The sequence below is a fragment of the Oryctolagus cuniculus genome, chromosome 7, assembly GCF_964237555.1.
Source record: "Oryctolagus cuniculus chromosome 7, mOryCun1.1, whole genome shotgun sequence".
Lineage (NCBI taxonomy): Eukaryota > Metazoa > Chordata > Mammalia > Lagomorpha > Leporidae > Oryctolagus > Oryctolagus cuniculus.
The window spans coordinates 83,493,933-83,508,430 of NC_091438.1; the positions used below are offsets into that span (position 1 = coordinate 83,493,933).

General features: G+C 41.9%; 1 pseudogene; it reads right to left on the reverse strand.

Annotated features, from left to right (window-relative positions):
- The window catches only part of LOC100351516 (55 kDa erythrocyte membrane protein-like), a 45,104-nt pseudogene extending 40,332 nt beyond the window's left edge, over window positions 1–4,772 (reverse strand).
- Between the last annotated feature and the right edge of the window lie 9,726 nt (window positions 4,773–14,498).

The following is a 14,498-nucleotide window of genomic DNA, read 5'->3' on the forward strand; positions in this document are numbered from 1 at the left end:
TATTTTTTATGTTCTACTTAAAACTATTGGTTGAACTCTGTAATTAACACACAATTACTCTTAGGTGTTTAATTAATGCTATAACTAGTACTCAAATAGTATTTTACACTTTGTGTTTCTGTGTGGGTGCAAACTGTTGAAATCTTTACTTAATATATGCTAAATTGATCTTCTGTATATATAATTGAAAATTAAAAAAAAAAAAAAAACTAAATTCCAATGCAATGGTATTAAGAGGTGAGACCTGTAGGAGATGGTTAGGTAACTAGGGCTGTGCTGTCATGAATGCATTAACGTCCTCATAAAAAGGCTCAAGGGATTTAGCTAGCCCCTTTTGTTCACCTGCCTTTCTGCCATGGGAGGTCATGGCATTTGTCCCCTCCTGAGACCACGATAACGAGGCACCATCTTGGAAGTGAACAGCAGCCCTCACCAGATGCTAGATCTTGGACTTCCAGCCTGCAGAACTGTGAGAGATAAAATCTGTTCTTTATGACTTACCAAGTCCCAGGTATTTTGCTGTGGCAGCACTAAAGGACTAGGCACTGCTCTCACCCAGGCTATCACGCTTTGGGTCGAGTGACTGGACTCCCCTAACCTTCACTGCCCAGATCACTGGGCCGAGGCTGCATGCCTAACTCAGGACAAGCGATCTGCAAACTGGCCAGTTCATGTGGCCTCCTTCAAAAAGATGAGCTGGGCCCCTCAGAATCTCAATTTTGAGACATGAATTAAGAAATGAAAATAGATGTCCAGCCTTATGGGAGCAGAAATTGAAAAGTCATAACAGGATAGGTGGAAGTGGGGAGTGAGAAGAGCAAGGTCATGAATGCCAAGCATAAACTGCAAAAGGAAACTAAGCAAACAGCAGAAACAGGCCAGTGGGGATGGGAATGGAGCAGATGGGCACAGAAAAGTAAGGATGCCTTGGGAAATCACAGTGAACCCAACCAGGTTGCTGTCCATGCTTCATGCATTGACTCTTTCATGTGTGGAACCATGTTGTGTTAGTCAGCTTTTCAATCTCATGAAATTCCTCAGGCAAGATATCTTATGAAGAAAAGGGGTTCATTTGGATTCTTGGTTCTGGAGGGGTAAGGACTTAGTTGACAATGGCCATGTTACTTGCAGAGTCCTAAGGCTGCCCAGAGATCATATGGCATGACACACGGAAGACATGTGTTTGTGTATGCCTCTGTCTGATCCGTCTCACTCTTCTTGTAAAGCCACCAGGTTTCAATCATGGGTGTTCCACATTAACAACTTTATGTAAACCTAATCTCTTCCCAAAGGGTCCATCTCTAGACACCAAAGTCAAAGGAAGTGTCTACCCACCTCATACTTCACAAAGGGGATTACATTTCCATACACAGAGCCTTGAGGGACACCCAAACTAGAGCCAAACCATGGCAAGTGTGATTTCAGCCATGCCATCATGCACCATCAGAGACTGTGACCCAGGCTGGGCCAACAAATGCATCTATCAACTGGCCACAGTGATTGGGTTATTCTGGGAATGCGGTCTAGGTAATCATAAAGCCTATCAGGACTTTTATTAGTAATACCAGAAAGGTATCCCCTCTCTTTCAGGGTGGTTTAAGAAAAGTAAATTTCTGAGAGCTACCAGTAAACATTGTGGCATCACAAAGTTGGTGAATCTTAGAATGAAGTTGATATCATGGAAGGACTATCCAAGAGAGCTCTTTGATGGTATTTTGGACCTGGTGGATAAAGTCTCAGCTGAAACTGTAGATCTGCTTTTCTCCCTCTCTCTCTTCTCTCTCTCTCTCTCTCCCCCCCTTCTCTTTCTTTCTCTTTCCCTTTATCCTTCCTTCCTTCCTTCCAGTTAAACCATTTGTTCTTTGTTGTTTAAACCATTTAGATGGATTTTTCTTACTTGCTAACAACAACAACAAAAAAATACACTCTGGCATAAAGGCAGAAGCTCCTTTATTCCTAAAATTCTAGTTTAAATCCTAGTTTATGTTTAGCCCCCAAAATAAACCTTCTTTTTTTTTAAAAAAAGTATTTATTTTATCTATTTGGAAGGCAGGGCATCTGACAGAGATAAAGAGAACACCCCTCTACTGGTTCACTCCCCTAATGGCGACATTAGCCCAGTCTGGGTCAGGCCAAATACAGGAGTTGGGAACTCAGTCAGAGTCTCCCTTGAGAATGACAGCAACCCAAGTAAATGAAACATCACCAGCTGCTTCCAAGAGTGTGCACTTGTAGGAAGCTGGAAGTGACAGCCAAGCTTGGACACTCTAATTTGGGATAGCGGCAAGCACTTTATCAAATGCCTAACCCTAAACCCTCTTTTTAAGGCTAATATAAATGAAATTCCTCTTTAACCCCAACACCCAAGATAGATAAATCATGTGATTGATAAATCAATGTTAAAAGAATTACTTATATATTTTCTAGATGGACTTTATTCTTATATTTTTAAATCTTATATTTGTTATTTTAATCTAGAGCCCAGTAATCTGAATATATTTTATTTTAGTAATTAATTTCTCTGTTACATAAATGGACTGTCCTATAGACTTAAAAGATTTTTGAACTATAGGTTCCCAGTCAATTGTTTCATTAAATCCTGAAAATATTTTTGAAATAGTCAAAAGTAAAATTTATTTCCCAGGCCCTCTATACTCTGATACCATTGTAAGGTTAGTTTGTGTTGTCAATGTACACATGTACATTTCAGTCTAACAAAGGAAAACAGACTGCTTGCTACTCTTTTTTTTTTTTTTTTTTTTTTGCATTTTAACACAGCAACATTTTTTTATTGCTTTTAAGGGTTTCTCGGGAGCAGACATTCTATGGCTCAGCTGTTTCATTTTTGCATTTTAGAAAGCTGAGGTTAAAAATGCTTTCTCCAAATTTAAAGAAAAAAAAAAACAAATGAAAAGCTGAGTATGATGGGAAGTGAAGAGTACAGGCCTTAGAAGGGCAGGGTCCATTGCTCTTTTGGGTATCAGCTTTGATTGGCAGTTGCATGCTGATAGCCCTTTACAGCAGCTGATTCTGGAGGACCATTTGAAATCCAGGTCAGTGCCCCATCCATCAGCAAAATCCAACCCCAGCCCCCTGTATAAACCTCAGCAAGAGGACCTGAATCCTATTGGCTTAAGTAAGAGAGTTGTAGAGAGCCAGAAGCTGACAGAATTAGCTGCAGCAGTTTTATTTGTTGTAAAGCAAGGGAAAGAGGGTTCTAAATGTTGGAGAGGGCTGTACAGAACCCACTGTGCAGAGCTGCATTCTTGGTCAAATACTTCTTCCAACTTCTTAAGGGTTTCATCAGCGCCATTTTGATCAGTGAGAGGTCAAAGTAGTGAGCATAGTGGCTGTGGATATCCTCAGCAGCATTCTACAGCTGCTACAGGGCTTCCTTCTGAGCACCCTGGCTGGCAAGTGCAATGAACACAACGAGAGGCAAAAGTTCTTCAGGGTCTGGCGCTCGGTGTCAAGGATGGCCATCTTGTTCTGCTTATGAATCTGGTGCACTGTTTCAAATTTTGTGCAGACATGTTGCTCTGAGAGCTGCCAAACTCCAAGAACTCATTAGCAGAGATGTTCCTGGTCATCTCTTCCATTGGGAATAAGTGGTACCCCTTCCCATCTTCCTGGCTTTTTCTTGGCAATCATGTTGGATATGGAGCAGGGTACACAAACTTCTCCGGATTCTGGCTGAGCAGTGCATCCTTGATATGGCTGCAGCTCATCCCACTGGCTCTGACCAGCACCAGGGTCTTCCTCTTTTTTTTAATTTTTTTTTTTATTTTTTATTTTTTGACAGGCGGAGTGGACAGTGAGAGAGAGAGAGACAGAGAGAAAGGACTTCCTTTTGCCGTTGGTTCACCCTCCAATGGTGAACCACTTCCTTGAAGTCAGACAACATCCAACCGGTCCAAAACTGAGCCGCACTTAGCAAGGTTCTTGTCTTTGTATTTCTTTTTCTTCTTCCCAGCCTGGGGCTTCACCTGGAGCACACTGCACCGCACTTGCCACTTGCCATTCTTGGAATTTAGGAGACGGGATCAATCCTACTGACTTCTTGGAAGAGCTTTCCATCTACCCCTGCCACCACTTGCTGTCATCCTTGTTAATGATCTAGATAATGTCTCCAGTGACAAACTTCAGTCCTGCCTCCTTGCAGGGAATCAGATTGTCTTGGGATTGTAGTCAAACTGTGCTCTCATGAACATCTGTAGTACAGGAAGCCCACTTTGTTGGTTAAATTACTTTTAACGAGATAATTCCTTTGGTTTCTTTCATGCCGTTCTGCAGCTGATCTATTGAGTGATTAATCACATTTGTGCCATTGAATTCCAGGATCTCGTGCTCTGCGTGAAGGGAACCTTATCTATGAATCATGCCACCATGAAGAATTCTGGCTACAGTACCGGACTGCTTCTCATTCAGCTTCAGAGCGATGCCCACGGGTTCTTCTGTGACTTTTTCAAACTGTATGAGTCCCACTTTCTGCACCTCCTGCCCCTTAGCCCAGTCAGGGTTATCTGGGGCAGTGAACCCACAGGTGTACATGTTTTGTCACAGCCTTCAGTTGGTGTGACACACCCTCTGGCCAGCTGCACTTCCGCTGCAAGTGCTCCCGGTAGAGGTGGGAGAGCACCACATGCATGCTGTCCCTCCCCCCTCGCCTGGAGCATCCTCTCACAGGAGCCAGGGCTCAGGGCTCCAGGTCCAGGCAGCATTGGGAGTGCAAAGGCCCAGGCGTGTGCAGTGGCAGCCTCTGCATGCTACTCTTAAATTTGCCTATTCTTATTCATCAGGATATCGTGGGCATCCTTCCACGTCACTCATGGCTGCCTTGTACGCCATAGCTGTGCCATAATTTATCTATTATTAGTTTATGAACATTTGGATGGTCTCCAATTTTCTGTAGGATCCATAATGCTATGCGGTCAGCCTTCTGTATCTGGGTTCCACATTCTCAGATCCAACCAACTGCAGATCAAAAATACTTTTAAAAACTTGCATCTCTGTTGTCGTGTACAAATATTTTTCTCCTGTCATTATTCCCTATGTGGAACAATATAGCATTCGCATTGTATTAGGTATTATAAGTAATCTAGAGATGACTGAACATTTAAAGGAGGATGGGCCAATGTTATACAGAGAAAGCACATCATTTTATGGAAGAGACTTTATTCACCACAGATTTTGCTGTCTGTGGGGGTCCTGGGTGGAATTGATTCCCTGGAGATACTGAGGGTCTACTGTAATGAGCGTTCTTGTGCACATCTTCTTATATTCGTATGCAAATACTTTTGCTAAATAATTTTTAGACAGGAGATTGTTGATTTAAAAGGGATGCATGTTTTAAGTTTTGATATATCCTAATTGTTCTCCCAAAAACTTTATGCTGGTTTAAACACTCTGAGCAGCAAGTAATGAGTGTCCCCTCTGCCACTTTCTCACCAGCACCAAAATCATCAATGTATTCTTTTATTCTTCACCATTGGCTTTTGCTGGTAAGCTGCAATGATGAGAGCAACATCTTGAAGTACATGAAGAGTCCCCTTACAAACATGGTATTTAACCAAATATTGCTTTCAGTTACGTAGAAGAGATGTAGTCATTTTTTAAGAATTTTGTACAAAATGTTAGTAACATTAATAATGTTACTTAAGAATGTCATGGGGCCAGCACTGTGGCGTAGCGGGTAAAGCCGACACCTGCAGTGCCGGCATCCCATATGGGTGCCGGTTCAAGTCCCAGCTGCTCCACTTCCCATCCAGCTCTCTGCTATGGCCTAGGAAAGCAGTGGAAGATGGCTCAAGTCCTTGACCCTGCACCCTTATGGGAGACTGGGAAGAAGTTCCTGGCTCCTGGCTTCAGATCGGTGCAGCTCCAACAGTTGCGGCCAATTGGGGAGTGAACCAGTGGATGGAAGACCTCTCTCTCTTTCTCTCTCTCTCTCTCTCTTTCTCTCTCTCTGCCTCTCCTTCTCTCTGTGTGTAACTCTGGTAAAAGATTTATATCCAAAATATAAGAGAAACTCAAACAACTTATTAAAAAGAAAACAATTCAGTTACAAAATGAGCAAAGGACTTGAACAGACACTGTTCAAAAGAAGACACAAATTGTCAATAGGTATATAAAAAATGCTGACCATCACGAATCATCAGGGAAATTCAAATTAAATTTGAGTCATCACAATGAGATATTATTATCAAAAAAAAAAAAGAGAACTGTTGACAAGGATGTGGAGAAAAGGGAACATTTGGTAGGAATGTAAATTAGTATAGCCATTAGGAAAAACAGTACGGTGGTTCTTCGGGTAATTGGGCCAAGTATGGTTGGGTTTTTTTGTTTGTTTTTTAAGATCTGTTGCACAGTGCGGTGAGTATAGCTAATGATAGAATATTACACATTTTAAAAGTGCTAAGAGTAGGGGCTTGACACTGTGACACAGTGAGTTAAAGCTCTGGCCTGCAGTGCCAGCATCCCATAGGGCACCAATTTGAGTCCCGACTGCCCCACTTTCACACACATACACACACACACACACACTGGAATACTATTCAGCCTTAAAAAGGAGGGAAATCCTGTTATTTGCAACAACACAGAAGAACCTGGAGAATCTTCTGTTAAGTGAAATAAACATGGCACAAAATAACTAATGCCACATGATCTCACATGTAGAACCTAAAAGAGCTGAACTCAGAATCAGAATAGATTGAATGGTGGCTACCAAGGGATGGACGCACCAAGGGTACAGGATTGGGATAATGCTCATCAAATGATACAAAGTTTTTAGGAACAGTAAATTCAAGAGATCTCTTGTACCACCTGGCAACTATAGTTAATAACACTGTATTGTGTACTTGAATGCTGCCAACATAGTAGATTTTAAGTGTTTCACCATTAAAAAATAATAAATATGTGAGGTAATACGTATGTCTATTATTTAAATATAGCCATTCCACAATGTGTACATATTGAAAATATCACGTTTTAACACCATAATTATATTCATTATTTTTAAAATAAGCTTAAAAAGAAATTAAGTATTAAATCCTTCTCTTGAAAAGTTTGGGAGTTCTAGAAGAAAAAGATTTGCACATATGAGTTTTCTTAAGCAGGTATTCTGATTGATATTTAAAAAAAACAGTAACATCCAAATGAGGCAAATATTTATTGAAAGCATTTTTAGAAACACAAAGCACTGTGACAGGCATTCCAAACTGGGAGCACCCTATAGTTCACCAGTTCTCAGGGCAACAATGAGGATCAAAGAGATACTATTTTGCGTCTAAGCAAAGATTATGCTGTTTCACTCCAATGCCTTCAGTTTGCAAATGCAATGACTAATTGTGAGTAGATCCTTGAAATCTCTGTAGTTTCTTCCCCACCTCCCACTCCCAACAACTGTGGAATTCTGGTATTTGGTAGCGTGGGCAACTGGAAGGCAGAGGCTTATCTAATGCTGTAATTTGATAAGTTAGCCAGAAGCTGCAGGGCTAACATACCAATTTCTCTTAGCACCTACCTACTGAACCTTTCTTAATCATCTCTTCTGCTAAAAGGTTTAAAGCCAAGCTTTCTGTCTTAAGAATACAAATGTCAGAATATCACCAATTTACTTGTCTTGCTTGATGCTCTGGCTTGAAAGACCTGAATGCCATCAAACATTGGTGGTTATTATAGGCACCTGGGTGGGACTATTTCATATAAACAAAGGAAGCCAGAGGCACTGGAGTTTACAAACCAGAAAAAAACACTGAACTGGAAACCAAGGGACCCAACAGTGGTATACAAATCTCAGTGGAAGAACTCCTCTGGCAACTCTGCTTCCTTTGACGTCAGAGGCTCGTCTATTTCTTTTCTCACTCAGAGAATATACAATTTTGCAGAATACATACTAAGATTCTTACCCGCTATGCTCTCATCCTGGCTTGTGTATGCTGGTGGCAATCTCTTGGGATTTTTGGTATAATGTGACTGTTTTAAATGGGAAACCAAAATAAAACCACTCAAATCCTCCTCAAACGAACACTGATTATCCTATATTTCACATATAGTACATTTTATAGAAGTGTTAATAAAAAAACTATGTTTTTCTCTAAGTTGTAATTTTACATAGGTAAGTACAAATAAAATTAATCTCAAGGTTCTAATAATACTGTTACATTCTTCTCTCCCAACATTTAACATTTCTAAGTGTCTAAAAATGGACTGTCTCATTTTCATTTGAATCTCAAATATGTAGCTTTATCTTCCTCTTTTCATAAAAGGACGAAAATATCTAATGAAATAGAGCAATCCAAATTAAAAGGAGACCATCACAGCTTGATAACATGGAAGGAAATGAAGAAAGGATTAGGGCGATAAACTTGGCTCTGGAATCCCAGGTCCTTTCTAGGTCTCCTGTCAGAGACCTAGGAGTACGATCAAAACAGCCCTGAACTACCAGGTCTCTCTGGCAACTCCACTCCCTGCACCTGGTCCCAGCTCGCAGCCTACACACACTTCCCATCGTTCACCCCTGCCTTTTCCTGGTCAAAGCTGGACTTCAATGGTGAGGGAGCCGAACTGTAAACATCAATAAGAAACACAGTCAAATGGAGCACAATTCACCATGAAATGAACATGTGGGAAATGCGAAGGAGCAGAGGAAGATGTGTGAGCCAGAAAGAGCTGTTTGGGTGAAAACCCATTTGAAATGTGCCAGTGGAGCAACTGTAAAGGGGAATGAATGAAGGCCTGCTTCTTCACTCTATGCAACCAGTCAGTCTCAGAAATGCGGAACCCACTGTCCTTGTGCTGAATATTGTCATGTGTGCAGATGAAGAATGTGTATCCTCCAGACAGGTTATCTTCTTGCTGTGGGTTGCTCAAGACAGCTCAGCGAAATACTGAAATCAGTGAAATTTGACCCTTCAAAGAGCATCTTACATAAAATCAAAATCAATGGGATTGTTAGTATCGATAAAACATAACTTCATTTGATTAAAGGATTTTAATTGTATTTTCATATCACATGTGGGAAAAAAACAGTAGATTTTCCTCATGAATCATTTTGTGATGGGAGAAAAATTAAATAAAATTTAAAGGTTAGTGGGGGTTTTTTCCTAAGTAATTTTCAAAGGCATCATAATTTGAATTTGATATGTGTTGGATTTTATATGTTGCAAAGAAACAAAAACAAAAGAAAAAAATGTTTAGATTTGTGATGAAATGGCATTTTGAGGATTTCCCAAATTATCTGTACTTTGAAGGCAAGGAAATAGAACAGGGTCCAATTTTCTTGTAAGGTTTCTGGCATTTGCTGTTTGGGGAGTTGGTTTTGGGAGGGAGGGAAGGAGGAGACTTGGTTTAGGCGATGGTTACTGAGCTCAAAGAACTTCTGTACATTGGCGGTCTCCCTTTCTGTCTTTGATGAAAACAAGGCCTCTATTGTTGTTGTCTTTTTAATATTATGTTTATTTGACTTGTTTGTCTTTCAGAAATGCTGAAAGTGAGAACCGTGAGAGCATAGGGGTCACATTCTACAGGGTTTCTGATTTAACATCTCTCTGCCCAATCCCACCTTGTCCAGACCCCCTAAACTGGATCTGGATCGTCTGATCGGTTCGTCTTACTAGACTTGGAAGGAATCTCTTCTTTTCTTCTTTCTCCCAAAAAGGCACTGAGGACAAATATTTGAAGAACTTTAAAACAAATTTGATTCTCCCAACCTTGCCCTCTCCCCCTAAAATTAATAATAAAATACATCCAAAGCGAAGGAGTGGGGAGCAAATGAGACCCTCAGTGCGGAGGTTTTATTGAAAGATCCTTGTGGTATTTTGCTTTTGAAATGTGTTTAGCACAGACTTTAAGGATTGGCAATTTGTTTAAAGAAATGGGTAAAATATTTAAAACCACCACTTTATTTAAACTATTGTACCTCCTTCAATAAACATTCGTACATGATTGAACCCTGTATGAACTTGTGCTTTTGCTGGTTAAATAGAATCTAAGCTTCAAATGAAAGGGGATTGCTATTGAGAAAGCGACAAAAACTTACATGTCCATTTTTTTTTTTGCCCACACACAAGCACTTAGCCCCCAAAAATACCATGTGAGCGGGATCCTTTATTAAAATGCCCTAAGTTTTTTTTTTTGGTTGGGTCCCCCCCCCTTGGCCTCAAAGTGCTAAACTGAAAGCAAGCTGTTAACAGAAATGAGTAATTATTGAAGCTCTAACAGGCAGCTTTCATTGAAGTTGATTACAACAGCCATATAATCACTTTTACGGATGCTGTAATCACAGTAGCAGGGAATGCTTCACTTGGTTCGTATTGTTTTCGTTCAGGGTGGAGGTAGGGGGCCTGCAAGAAGCCCGTTTTACCACCTCAGTACAATTTCTGCTGCAAAAGAAATCTACACAGCCCTGAATGGAGTAGAGAATCATTTATTCTTTCTTTATTAGCATTTTCTCCTCCTTCACACAAGAGGCTGTTGGAGTCAGGAAATTGCTGTTATTCACTATGCAAGCCAGGGGTTGTAATGACCACTTGGAAGGGTATGACCAACAATTACAGCCCTTAATGAATTGGAGTAATCTAGTTGAGACTAAACACTAGTCGCAACTCTGGGCTGTCTCTGGTTAAATTAAAAGAACAGCAATGCAAAGGAAGTTAACAAGAATTAATTAGTTAGATCGAACTGAAAACCTACTCATTAGAGATGTTATAGGCAAAGTAAAAGCCTATCTTCAGTGCAATTAGGTAGACAAATGAATTGTACAACTGACTGACTCACACCTGCTAACAGCTAAGGGCTATAGCGCTATGTATGGGATCCACTTTTTCCAGTTCATGCATACTTGCATAGTTTAATGGATCTTACATTCTCAAATTAGCCTCCATTCCTTCAGATTTGCACTTGGGCGTTTGATCTAAATATGGGCAGGTTCACTGCGGCAGGGTTTTAACAAGTGCTGGCTGAAGAGGGGCAAAAGATGTGTCTGGAACTCCCCAGAGAGGGCTTGTCTTGTTTCAAAACAAGCCTGAGAAGGTTCTCCCGACTATGTCGTCAAAGAAAGGAACTGCATCTTAAAGGGTATCTATTTTCAGATATGTCTGTTGCCTAATTATTCCATCTTAAATCAGTAAAAGACAGGCTATGATGCCTGCATGTAAGAATCAAATCCATATTAAAATAGGAAGGTAACTCCAAGAAGATTTATAAAGGAGTTGTCTTCTTTAATGATGCAGAGGGTGGGAGTGTGGTTATGGGGAGGCGCCAGGGCAAGGAGGGCTGCCTTACTTTTGGGGGGTGTACAACAGATAAGGAATAGAGAAGCCACAGAAATCTTAAGCCGGGACCTTTCTGGGAACTGTTATCATAATTATGCACCCAGATATTTCTTCCAGATGTTTCTCTGGTCTTTTTCTACCTATTGCATTTTGACTTCCTTGTTCTCTTGCACAAAGGCCCTGAAAGCTTTCGCTGGCTAACACATTCGCTCCCACACTCTAGGAGGGGACAGACCTTTAGCTAAAGTGGGAGGAGTGGGCGAAGGAATTCTGGAAGCAGATTCATCTGCTTGTATTTATGAGTGGAGTGACAGGCGAGGGGTGACGTGGTTCTCCCGGAGTGATGTTGTAGAACAGGAATCAGGAGTCAGAAGTTTATTTTCCAGTACTGCCCCGGTGTCTCAGGATGAACTTGGAATAACCTCTCTGTGGCCCATATTTTTGCCTTTTTAATAGGGGTGATCACCAGGGTTTCCAAAATTTATGGGTCAGTCACAGGGGGAAAGTTCCTACTAGTCCCCCCTTTCACCACCTCTTAATCACTTCCCCACTACCAGTCGGATTGCTCTTTGCAGTGGCACCAGGAAGCTGTTTTGGCACCAGCCTCCCCTTCCATTTTCTTTCTTGTCAGTAGGGGAAGAGGACAGGCCAAGCAAGCTGGGGTCCAGAACAGTTCCTCAATGCTGCTCCCCTCCCCCAATTTTGGGGTACCCCCTACTGGTGTGACAGCAAGAAAGGGACCCTCCATAGAGCCTTTGGAATGCAAGTGGTAATCAATTGCTCAAAGCAAGCGGATGAATGGATTCTTGAAGTCCTGGCCACGGCTCCCCATCACCTTCTTAGAAGGCTGGGGCCAGCTTGATTCACGCTTTGCACCTCAAGAGGGGAGGGCCACCAGGGCCTGAGCTGCAGTCTTCCACTTGCCTTATGCTCTGCTACCAAGAATCACAAAGACCCAGCGTGACTCAAGGGCCTTCCCTGGACTGCCACAATCTCTGATCCTCCGGGGTGAAAGCCATTGAGCAAAAGCTTCTTTGACATTTTAGCCACTCCTGCTAACACACAATAAGCAGGCCAGTAATTAAAGAACTAGCTTATTTAATACAACTCCCCCTTGCTCTGAGCCAAAGAAAGCTCTTATGATGCTGCCCAATTACAGGTCAGAAATAAATGACTACTAAGGCAACAATGTAGGGGAAAGGCTGCCGAGAGAGAAAGAAAAGCAAAGAGAACAAACCACGGACATGCTTAGAGGGGTCAGAATACAAAGCCAACTTGGACATTTTCCCAGTCTTACGTGAGAGCTGGGTGGTGGAGGCGAGACAGTTGAGAGCATGTAGGGTTCTCACCCCACAGGCAGCTTGGTGGGAGAATCCCCTGAAGACAGGAGTGGCATTGTTAGGGGCCCCACTGTTGGCTTTTTGTCCCATCATGCCACATCCCTTTATACAGCTGTGGGACTGCGCTCAGGTTTGGCCTTTTGTGTACTGTCATTCACTTCAACTGGTCTAGGTTTCAGACTGTCTTCAGGGGAACTTTCCCCTCTCCTGCAGTAGTCCTAACAAGGCTGGCCACATTTCCATGGACCGAAGGTAAAGGACACCCTTCAATTCTGGTTTACAGTTTGGTCTTGCATTACAGATTGGACTTGCATTCATTTTCTGGGGTTGCAGTAACAAATCACTACAGGTTGATGGTTTCAAAGAACAGGAATTGATTCTCACGATTCTGGAAGCTGGACGTCCCCAGGCTCCAGTGCAGAAGCTGTCCTTGTGTCTTCTGCCTTCTTCCACCTCCTGGCATTCCTCAGCTGGGGACACAAGCCACCAGGCTCTGCCTCTACCTTTCCATGGCCTTCTTGTCTGTGTATCGGTGGTGTCTCGATTCTCCTCTCCTTTCTGAGGACACTAGTCATGGGATTTGGGCCTCACCCTAAGTTTTTTAAATCCAAGATGATCTCATCGTGAGATCCTTACCTTAATCACATTGGCATTTGGGTCCTTATTCCAAATAAAGTCACAATCTGAAGTTCCTGGTAGACATCTTTTGCGGGCTGCAACTCAACTCACAACAGGACTATAATTGGTAATGTTGGTCCTTTAATCCAAGGCATCATTTCACCAAGTGTATTCTGTGGAACATTAGCCCCTTGAGAGTCTTTGGGAAAGAAAAAAAAAGAGGTAAGATGGTCTGTGGTCAAATAAGTCTGGAAAAGCTACACTCCCCTTTGGGGAGTCACAAATCACAGCGGCCCATTAAAGGTTTGAGATGTCCTGTAGTTAGGAAGCTGTTTAACTTTGTCAAAGACATTGTTTCCCCAAACTTAATTGACCAAAAAGAGCTGCTGCCGGTGCTTCCTTTATTAAATAACACATTATTAACAACCCATGGAACAGTACTGTAAAATGCAGGGCCCATGATATTTCAAAAACAAAGATGAGCATCCAACTTCAAATCTCTGATCTCTAGTCCTTCCTGAAGTCTTTCTGGGTCTTTAATAGCAGCCTGTATCTAGCCTCTTCCACTTCCTCTGCTCACCAGGTTCTAAAGAAACCTGATTGCAGCATGACATCACATGGACTCACTGGGGCTAAGGGACTGCCCTTGTGAAGCAGAGCAAGTTTCACCAAACAAGTGGGCTTTCCCGTCTCTGCAGGCACGCTGAGTTTGGCCCAATCCCTCCATGGTGTAAAGTAAATACATATATACACCTCTCACAACATTACCTGTATTTCTTGGTCGAAGAGCTCCTCCTATTTTGGCATGTAAGCTTTTTGATATCTGGCATCCTCGACAAGAAGGGGAAGTACTGATTCTGGTTCCACCAATAAAGACGTGTCCAGCTTTGTGAGAGTCATTGAACCTGACTGTAGAGCATCAGCTCCGTAACCTGAAAATGGGTTTATTTTAGCCTAAGACCTCGTGGAGATACTTGGAAGATACTATTTGAAAGCAGATACGAACATAATTTACAAACGTTAGCAAACCGCATTCTCTCAAGTGTTTTATTTGTTGTTCCTAAATAGCATTTGGAAAGAAAATTGGGAACATCAGCATTTTGTACAAGAATGAAGACAACTTGTTAAAATGACAATGCTCATATGTATATTACACTTGAGCCAATAATACTCATTAACAATGTTTTAGGGGGCCAGCGCCATGGCTCACTTGGTTAATCCTCCGCCTGCAGCGCTGGCATCCCAAATGGGCGCCGGGTTCTAGTCC